Source organism: Tursiops truncatus, chromosome 5 (assembly GCF_011762595.2).
Source record: "Tursiops truncatus isolate mTurTru1 chromosome 5, mTurTru1.mat.Y, whole genome shotgun sequence".
In the NCBI taxonomy this organism is placed as follows: domain Eukaryota; kingdom Metazoa; phylum Chordata; class Mammalia; order Artiodactyla; family Delphinidae; genus Tursiops; species Tursiops truncatus.
Window position 1 is genome coordinate 73187975 of NC_047038.1, and position 10427 is coordinate 73198401.

The window sequence follows — 10427 nt, forward strand, 5'->3', positions numbered from 1 at the left end:
TTGTCATCCTCTCTTTTGCCATGGCTAATAATTTTTCTGAATGAATGAAGGATATTGCATATTAAAGGGTGTAGGGGCTTCAGATGATGGCAACTTCTTTCAAAGAGGGTTTCAAAACCCTACGTTCCACTAGGCCAATAAATGTTGTGTTATGTCAAAGTCTGTTGTGGCTCTTGTAATTTAATATATTTCTTGTTTTCTGCTGATCTATTGGCTTTTCAACTGACTGGGGATTGGCTTTTCAGCTAGACTGGGGATTACATGTTAAGAAATACTGACCCAGATACTTGCCGATTATTCCCTCATGGTACCATCTCTATTTGGGAATTTACTTTGTACCTTCTGCAGTTACTGCTGTGAATTCAGATGCTGTATAGTCTACACAATCCCTCTTCCTGGCAGGTCTTGAACACTAACCTTTGCTTTGCAAGATCGCCAAAATTCTGGGACTTCCCTGGTGGCTCAGGGGATAGGAATCCACCTGCCAGTGCAGGGGACATGGGTTCGATCCCTGGTCCCAGAAGATGCCACATGCCATGGAGAAAATAAGACCGTGTGTCACAACTACTGAGCCTGCACATCTAGAGCCTGTGCTCCGCAACAAGAGAAGCCCCTACTTGACTAGAGAAAGCCTGTGGGCAGCAACAAAGACCCAACACAGCCAAAAATAAATAAAATGAAATCTTAAAAGAAATAATAAAATAAAAGAATACATCCTTTGAAAAACCAAAAAGATTGCCAAAATTCTGCTCTGATTCTCAAAGTTTCTTGACCTATGTCTGTGACCTCCCACCCAGTACAGCCCCCAAATTATGCAGAAGTCCTGAGGCAAAAGCTGATCATGTGCTTGAGGCCTTCAATTCTCTTCCAAAAGAGGCAACCCTCTTCAGGTATAAACCTGAGATTCTTAGCCTTCGGGTTGAGGCCAGAAATGTCAAATACTCCCAGGGTTAAATCTGATGCAGAAGTCAGTTCACTTCTCTGAAGCCGCCCCTCTCTGGAGTCCTACAGTTCTCTTTGCCTCATCAGCTCTCCATGCCTTCAAATCCTTTAGGAGATCTTGATTAAAATGCAGATTCTCAGGCCATGCTCCCAAAAGATTCTTAAAATGTAAGGCTGATGGGCAAGGTCAAGAAATCTGCCAGATGATTTGATGCAGCTAGACCGGGGATTACATGTTAAGAAATACTGACCCAGATACTTGCCGATTATTCCCTCATGGTACCATCTCTATTTGGGAATTTACTTTGTACCTTCTGCAGTTACTGCTGTGAATTCAGATGCTGTTCTGGCTGTCAGGGCACCTTCTAACACCACCCCCAAGAGGCCTCCTCACCATGTGCCAGCTACTGCTCCAGACACCAGAGCCCTGAACCACCCAACACAGAGCGTGTTGCTGCATTCCTCGCTTATCCAGTTGCCATCCCACTACCACTGCAACCAGAAATCTCAGATGATATCTGCCACACTACACAAGCTCATGGATAATCTCTCCTTTGATTGATGGATGTCAACAAACTCTCAACATGGCTTTTCTTCTCCCACATGTGGCAGGGAAAACTTTAAATGAGGCCCCAGTGCATTTCATCCCTGAACTATCATCTGTTTCTCAATGTAAGATTTTATCTGTGACATAGAACAGAGCTTTAGTACTAGAGTATTTTTTTTCTATTCCTGGAATTTTATTCTAAGTTTCTCCCATGGGTGCCATGGGAAACCTATCTCAACTATCTGCAAAAACTTGAGCCTTATCTTCTTTATCCATTCACCTCTCATTGGACATTTAGGTTGTTTCCCTGTCCTGGCTATTGTTCATTGCAGCTATCGTGCTGCAGTGAACATTGGGGTACTCAGCTCAGTACTCTGTGATGACTTAGATGGGTGGGATGGAGGGGGGAGGGAGGTCCAAGAGGGAAGGGATATAGGTATACATATAGCTGATTCACTACATGTACAGCAGAAACTACCACAACATTGTAAAGCAATTTTACTCCAATAAAAAAAAAATTTTAAAAAGAGAGAGAAAAAAAAACAAAACAAAACTTGAGCCCTGTTGGTAGGAAAGAACTAAACCCACACTAGACTTCTTGATGAGTGAAACAACAAAATATCTTTATCTGTTTGTTACTTCCAGCCAAAAACATTCTGATTCATGCAAATTTAAGCACACCACAGCAACCACGATGGAAAACAACATCTTGGAGGCACACATCCAGAAGTACAGAGCTCATTCTAGTTAGGAAATAATGTGGAAAAAATAATCAAGAGTTGGTGATATCCAAAGGAGCTCCCTCGTGGCCTAATGGTTAGAATTCTGGGCTTTCACTATTGTGGCCCGGGTTCAATCCCTGGTTGGGGAACTGAGATCCCACAAGCTGCACAGCATGGTCAAAAAAAAAAGAAAAGAGTTGGTGATCTCCTTAGTGTGGACCTCATTCCAAATGAACAAACCTATCCCTTGCATCTAAGTGAGGTTTCATGGCTATAGACAGGATTACTTGTAACCATACATCAAATTGTACTAAACACCATCGCCTCCAGATTCCCATGCTGTAGGTAATAGCCTGGGAAGAACCACAGGAGGAATTAGAAAATAAAGAAGGCAAACAGAAGGTCTGCTGGAAGTCAAGTGTTTGAGGCCACATGTGTCTCGTTATGGGTCATGACTCATTAGACCAGCTGCTGTTCTCCCTTGCCTCATTTTTTTTTCCACAGGAGGACAGAGAAATAAAAGCAGGAAAGCTGCTGGAGAATATCCTAACATCCTTTTTTATAGGCTATTTGTTTCTTCTCTTGTATCTATTCATTCTTGGCCAGATGCATTTCAGGTTAGCTCAATACCAATTTACCCTGAAGTGATAAGGCACTTGGTACTTCCTAAATTCTCACCTCAGAAGGTGGAATGTTTGCAATCAGTGCCCTCAAAGAATTCTTTAAAACTCCAGAATCCAGGCTGCTTTGGAATATTACTGAATCCCTCTGGGGATTCTTTATAGATAAAGTACGGCAGAACCTTTTTCTAAAGCGTTGATTTGAATAATTTAGCTTCAAAACCAACAAGGGACTGCCAGAGGGATTTGACTGAGTGGAAGGCCCAAATTCATGTCTACAAAAAGATAATCACTGGGCTTCCCTGGTGGCGCAGTGGTTGAGAGTCCGCCTGCCGAGTCAGGGGACGCGGGTTCGTGCCCCGGTCCGGGAAGATCCCACATGCCGCGGAGCGGCTGGGCCCGTGAGCCATGGCTGCTGAACCTGCGCGTCCAGAGCCTGTGCTCCGCGATGGGAGAGGCCACAACAGTGAGAGGCCCGCGTAGCACAAAACAAAAAAACAAACAAAAAAAAAAAAAAGATAATCACTACTATCTGTTAAACATTTTTTATATACCAGGCACCGTGCTAAGCTCTTTACTTGCTCTATCTCTTGTAAACATCACAACAACCCTCTCAGGGTGGTTCTGCTATTCCCTTTTTACTGATGAAAACACTGAGATTCAAAGAATTTGGATTACCTAACTCACACAAAACATGCATAAAGTGGACTAGGAATAAACGAAACAACAGTTTGAAACAGCAGTTCAAACACAGTGATAAATGGCAATGAACACAGCACCATTTGGGCCCCCAAATGAAAGGAGACCTTGCCCCAATTAAGGGAAGCAACTTCTCTTCAACTTCAGCCCCTTTTGCTGTGAGGGTGCCCAGGCCCAGTTTTGCTAAATCTTCAGTCTTTCAAGAGAAAGCAGAAATCCAAATCTTTATGTGAAATTGAAATCTTATTGTTAAATGTTGTCAGCTATTAAAAAGTTTTTCAGCTCTCTGTAGCCAAACAAAATACAGCTGTGGGCTGAATCCAGCTTGTAGGCTGTTTGCAAACTCTGTCCTCTGTCCTGGGCAACTGGGGGTCATTTGGGGTTCTTTTGTTCTCTTAAGGAAACATGGCTCCTTCAACCAGAGGCCAGAGAGTTTTAAATTATCGTCAATGGTTCAATACTGAGGCATAGCCATTACCTGCCCACCCACCTGCCCTTAGAAATACAAAGATCCATGACGTTACTCCTGGGACATCCATGCGTAACTTGTGAAATCATTACCCTGTGTGACTTGAGGGATGTGGGTTGACGTAAGGGTGCCCAAGGAAGAAGAAGATACAAGGAAAAAAAGGAAACATGAGCACCCAGAGAAACAGCAGGGCACCCTGCTGAGCGCTGCCCACCCCCATCCCCGGCCCCTGTCTGTTCTCACCATTCGGACCCCTGAAGCCTCACGTTCAGAGCCTCAGCCCACCATTCTTCATTTCTGATTTCTCTCCTCTGAGGAGATAAGGACGACCCAAGGCCTCTCGGTGTGTTTTACATCAAAGGCCACTGAAGGGTCCTGACAGCCTGGATGTCAGGGCTGCAAATAAACCATTAATCACTCTGCCATTGCATGGACATACTTTTCCCAGAGGGCACGAACTTTCTCCAGGTCACTAATATAAACCACATCTTCCCTGAGCCAATGGGGGAGGCAGAGGGGGGTGTTAGAGGGCAGAGAGCAGGCTCCGTCATTGACACACCATTATTTTCTCTTAACCCTACAGGCCATTGCTATAGTCTTAGCGGATTGTAAATGGTCAATTAAAAAGGAGATGGTTAAAATGAATTAAACAAATGAAGTCACCGTTTCAGGAAACGTGTATACCCCAGAGCAGCTGCTTCCAACCCTCCAAAATTCTCCACCTCTAGATCAAGTACCAAGAGAGAGGCCACAGGGACATAACAGGACATTAAGGATTTTGCCACTGACCCAAAGCAGAGTGCCTTTGGCCGAGCCCCAGAGTCTGAGTTCCAAGAAGTAGACCCAGGGGAAAGGCATAAAATGCCTTTCGAGGACAGTTTCTCCATTGCACAAGAAGTCAGGATCACCTGACCCACAGTGCTAACTTGGCCAATACACCCACTAGAGGCCCAGTCTCCGGTGCAAATTGGTTCATTCGCTGAGTCTCTCCTGGGGCCAGGCACAGTGAAAACACAGGTGAGGTCCCTGCTCTCCCGGCATTGACATTCTCGTTGGGGCAGGCAGCCCATGAACGGACCGGATAAACTTAGGTAGCGATAAAGCTGTAAAGAGCATAAAACAGGAAGGTGGTGTCAACAGTGATGGCGGTTTTAGTTTGAGTGGAAAGAGGGGAGCTTTCATTCACTCAGCAGCTAAACAAGGTAGGAGGCCCGGGCGGTTACCAAAGAAATAGGAGTGGTGATTCTGTTTAAGGACCTTATGTGTAGCTGGAGAGGTGAGAGAAGTATGTAAGCGTTCAGAAGAAATTATGAATATGCAAAAACCTACATGCAAACCTGCAAATACAGGACGTAAAGCCGTGATCAGGGCAAGCGACAGTGAGGAAGGACAGGTGTCTCAAGAAGATGAGGAGTCTCAGCAGCTGGGGATAAATTGTGCATCGGGTTGTATCTGGGGGATGGGGGGCGTGGGAGGGAAGAGCCTTAAGTCCTTAACGCTGAGCCACTGGGAACAGGGTCAAGATTTGGTACTGGGCTGAGATGCCCAAGCTGAACTGTCAGGCAGAGGAGATAACAAGGTACCAGCCTGAAGTCAGATTTGGAAGGAAGGGCAGAAAGAGACGCAATACCACCCTGGCTTCCAAAGCGCTGCCTGCCTCCCCTGGGGTCTTCCACCTCCCACTCTTGCTGCTGCCACGCTGGCCTCTCGCCCACATTCACCCGGGCTCCACTGGCCCGTGGGGACTTTTGCATCTGCCAATTCCTCTGCTCAGAAAGGGCCTCTTTCAGATCCTCCCATGTCTGGCTCCTTCTCGTCATCTAGCCTCTGCGAGGCTGTAGCTGATCCTTCCTCCCCAATCTCTCCCCATCCCCTCGCCTTCATATATTTTCTTCAGAGCACTTTACTATCTAGCCTCTTTTATTCCTTTATTTGTTTCCTTGTCTGTGTCTGCTTCTCCCCTCTAGAAAGTAAGTCCGGTTTGAACAGGAAGTTGTATGCTTTGCTCCGCGTCCCCTCCCACTGTTGAAATGCCCCCTGGTGCAGAGCAAAAGCTGAAGAGATGCTTGTTGCTCAGAAGCTAAGTGCCTACTCTGCCCCCAGCATCATGCTGGGCTCCTTCCATGACGATGACATCATATGACATCACATTGAATCCTCACGACAGTGCTGAGTGGCAGGTGTTGTCATGCTCATCTTACAGACGAGGAAACTGAGGCCCAGAAAAGCTAACTCACGCAACATCGCAGGGCTAGTAAACAGCAGTGGAACCCAAGTCTGTCAAACCCTGAACTCTCCATCCTTTTCTACCTCACTACTTTCTTTCCACAAGGAAAACAGGAAGTAAAATCAGGGACGTAAAGGAGCTAAATCAGGTTAAGACTTTTGGACCACAGATAGGAACCCATGAAGGTCAGTCCAGCTGTCAGGTAAAGACCAGGAACCCCGGGGGTCAAGACCAGCCGAGGTAAGGATGGAACCCCTGGAACAACGCAGGACTGGGGAAGGAGGTTGCCAACAGAAAGAAGAGGGTAGGACCCTTTAATACCGAGCTGAACCAAGAGCCATCAGCTAAGTACACCCCTGAGTACACCCAGTGCCACTTTCTCCTCCAGAGCTCCAACAAACAGGGGGTAAGCAAAGAGTGGGGAAAGGGCACGTTCAACAGAGTTGGTAAGATTCTGTCATAACATAAGAACTGTGCACTTATTCTCGGTTCATGTCATTCCTAGTTTTGCGTGTTTAACTCTTTCTTTTACACTTAGAAGGTAAGAGATGATGGTTGCTTTTTCAAAAACTCCTTGGCAAAAATAAGAAGTGATAGTCCTTCCTCTTACAGTTTTACTATTTGAAAACTCCAAATGTTTAAGAACCAAGGCACTTTACACCACGGTGTCCCACCCCCAGGGACAGAGGCTGCAAACTGGGGGCTCCTGAGTCAAATTCAGCCCTGATACAGAGGTATTTGGGTTTGGTCACAGTGGATTGTAACATCCTACGTTAACTGACAATATTTCCAATAGGAGAATTTATGCACAAATCTGGATTTCTGGCCTCTCTTTACAGTTCCAGGGATCTGGCTACACCGGGTGTCCACTCCCTCTGGAACGTGGAGCTGGGTGGTGGCGGCTCCCTGTTGGACAGGCACGCTGTCACGTGCTCCCCTCCGCCTGCAGTCTGGTATCTGGGTAGACCGCTGCGGTCATGGCCAAGGTGTCCATGTCTTTTGACACCATGCCCTTTCATTATCATCTTCATACTCCTATGACTCTGGGCTTGCCCGTGTGACTCACTCAGTGGGACCAGAGCAAATGTAAGCACGAGCGGAAGCCTGAACAGTGCTGGCACATGGTGGCTTGTGTCCCTGGCTGCGGAGAACCCTGAGGCCACCGTGTGAACAAACGAAGCTAGCCTGCAGGAGGGGCTGTGAGCAGGCAAACGGAGCCCTCTGGCTGGTAACTCGGGGTTACCCCAGACCGGAAGGCCAAGCTAGACCATCCAGCCCCAGCCGAGCCACCACTGACCACAGTCGCCTGGAGGAGCCCAGGGGAGACCAGAGGGAGAAACACCAAGCAGAGCCCAAACCGAGTTCTATTATTAAATCACCGTTGCCTTAAGCCGTTAGATGAGGTGCTTTGTTACGCTGACTGATAGCACACCCACCCTGGGTCTCACTCACTTACCTTAACACCTGCGTTACGAAAACACTTGGGTCTGTGGCTCCTGCTTTAAGATATCGAAGACCCTTTCCACGGGCGTATGTGTACACATATACACAGGCATATGTGTACACACACTCACGCAAGCTCATTTATAGGTACCTGATTATTAAGTGACAGCAGGGAATTTAAATTTTTCCCTCCAGCCCCCAGGACAGCACCTGGCACACGGTTGGCCCTTAATAAATACCTTTTGAATGAATAAATGAATTCACAGATGTTTCCCTAAGTAACTTAATTTAAGAGGTAGCCTAGAGGTGGTCACAGCCCCAGGAACTTGGCGCTAGAGGAACCCCCGAGATCATCTCCAGGTAGCATTAAGGATCCTTGAACCCCCATTGCAGCCAGGCCCCTGGCTTCCCAGACAGCCCGCTGTATCTGCTAACATACAGCACATGTGAACTGACTCAGTGGGGATTGAGGTTTGACAGCGCTTATAATCACAACCTATTTGTCATTCGCGCTTGGCTTTTCGCTGGCGTTGACGGAGGTCTAGATGGCGAGGGGCTCTCCTACAACAGCCGAGGGAGATACAGCGGAGCTGCGGGTGTTAGCTGAAGAACGGCCACCATGAGAGCTGGGTCCTGCTCGCCTACTGAGTGAGTTGTGACTGTTACTTTTCAAGGGATTAAAAAAAGGAATGCCTTGTGAACAAAACACTGGATACTCTGAAGCCACAGACATGAACACACATCATCCTTGTTTGACCATGAGAGCTTGGTCAGCAGAGGAAACTGCCTCTCTCCTTCTACCATTTTCTTGCTTATTGTTTCCTTTTTCAAAAAGAAGAGATGTTTATTAAGTTAATCAAAGACACTATTCGGGGGAGATGCACAGCAGCCTGGAAACCATGACACTTGGAGAAATGGACAGCAACTCAGAACTGCAAAACTGGACGTCCTAAATTTTAGTGCAGTTGCTTGCTTCGGAATTACTTCGTGACTGAGTCAGCCAGTCTGTCTAAACCCTAGATGGCGTATCTACAAGACGGGGGAAATAATATCCGCTCTGCCGACTTCGTAGGGGTTTTGAGACGATTAAATGAGATGACAGAAGTGAAAATGTCATTCAAACGTTAATAATTACAGAATAAAACCTGGTAATGATCCGTAGGCACAAATACAGGAAGAGAAATGAAATCTGTGCCAGGCCCTCCTACAAAGACACTCTGAACCCATCGGAAGCCGTGGGTAGCAGGGCGGAGCACCAACACCAAACCATCAAGGGAGGAAACAGAGAGGAATCAGGACCAGATCAACAGGCTGGATCAGAAACACACAGATGTGGGGCTGGCGGGGAGTCCAGGCCTTCAACGGGACCAGGACACAGAGATGCTGGGGGTCAGCCGCAGACGGGCCAGGGCATGGAACCGACAGCTGCCGTTGTGCCTTGCCCAGTCCCCAGGGTTCCTTCCCGCCTTTCCTCCGGAGGAGCTCCCCGCTCCCTCATTGCGTGCGCCATGCCCACAGCCTAACCAAGCGCTTTCCCTGTGGCCGGACCTAGTCCAATCACATTCCACTTGCCGGGAGTAGAAATCTTTACTGGAATGACACAAGGATGGGGAATATTGGGGGTGAATATATTTCTAGAGAGCACCCTGAAAGACCATTCCCGAGTCCTGCTACCGAAATCTCCAAGGTTGCCTTGTTTTCAGTCCTTTCTGAGGCCTAATTGCTCTGATAAATCAACCTTTCCTTGAGTTTATGAACCACCCAGGATCCTTCCAATATTTTCTCTTTTACTTTTTCTATTTTCTTTTCTTCTTTTTTTTCTCTTAAGTTAACCGGAGTTCAGGACTTCCCTGGTGGCGCAGTGGTTAAGAAACCGCCTGCCAATGCAGGGGACATGGGTTTGAGCCCTGGTCCGGGAAGATCCCACATGCTGCGGAGCAACTAAGCCCGTGCGCCACAACTACTGAGCCTGCGCTCTAGAGCCTGCATGCCACAAATACTAAAGCCCGCGGACCTAGAGCCCATGCTCCGCAACAAGAGAAGCCACCGCAATGAGAAGCCCGCGCACCGCAGCGAAGAGTAGCCCCCGCTCGCTACAACTAGAGAAAGCCCGCATGCAGCAACCAAGACCCAACGCAGCTATAAATAAATCAATTTATTAAACAAACAAACAGAAGTTAACCAAAGTTCATTTCTGCTGCTTATAAGTAAACAAGCAAATGCAAACAACCCAGGCATCTACCTAAGGTCTAGTTACATAGAAGGGGACAGGTGTCTTGCACACCTTATTGCTCTTGGTGATGTTGACCTCCCCTCCCTGGCCTACCCTGCTTGCTTCTGTGAATTTTCTGACACAATCTGAGAAAAGTGTTGGGCCCCTGAACAGGGAGTTGTGGAAAGACAAGGGCATAAGGTGAATCCAGGCTTAAAGCCAAGCTGCTACCAGAATCTAAGAACAGAGATGGGGCTAAGCAGTGCCGCTCCCTCATAACTAGTGCAGACCAAATCGTCATTAGCACATCATGACTAACTTTACACTCCACAACCTTAAGAGAATCTGAGGAAAGCCACAGTGAGAGAAGTGAGGTAGCATGGAGTGTGGCTAAGGGACTGCCAGGGCCCAAAGCCTTGTTCTGCCTCTCAGGAGCTTTGTGACCTTGGAAAAGTTACTTAACCTCTCTGTTCCATTTTTACCCCCTCTCTAAAATGGAAATGATAATAACACATATGCCTATCTCATGGAGCTGTCATGAGAATA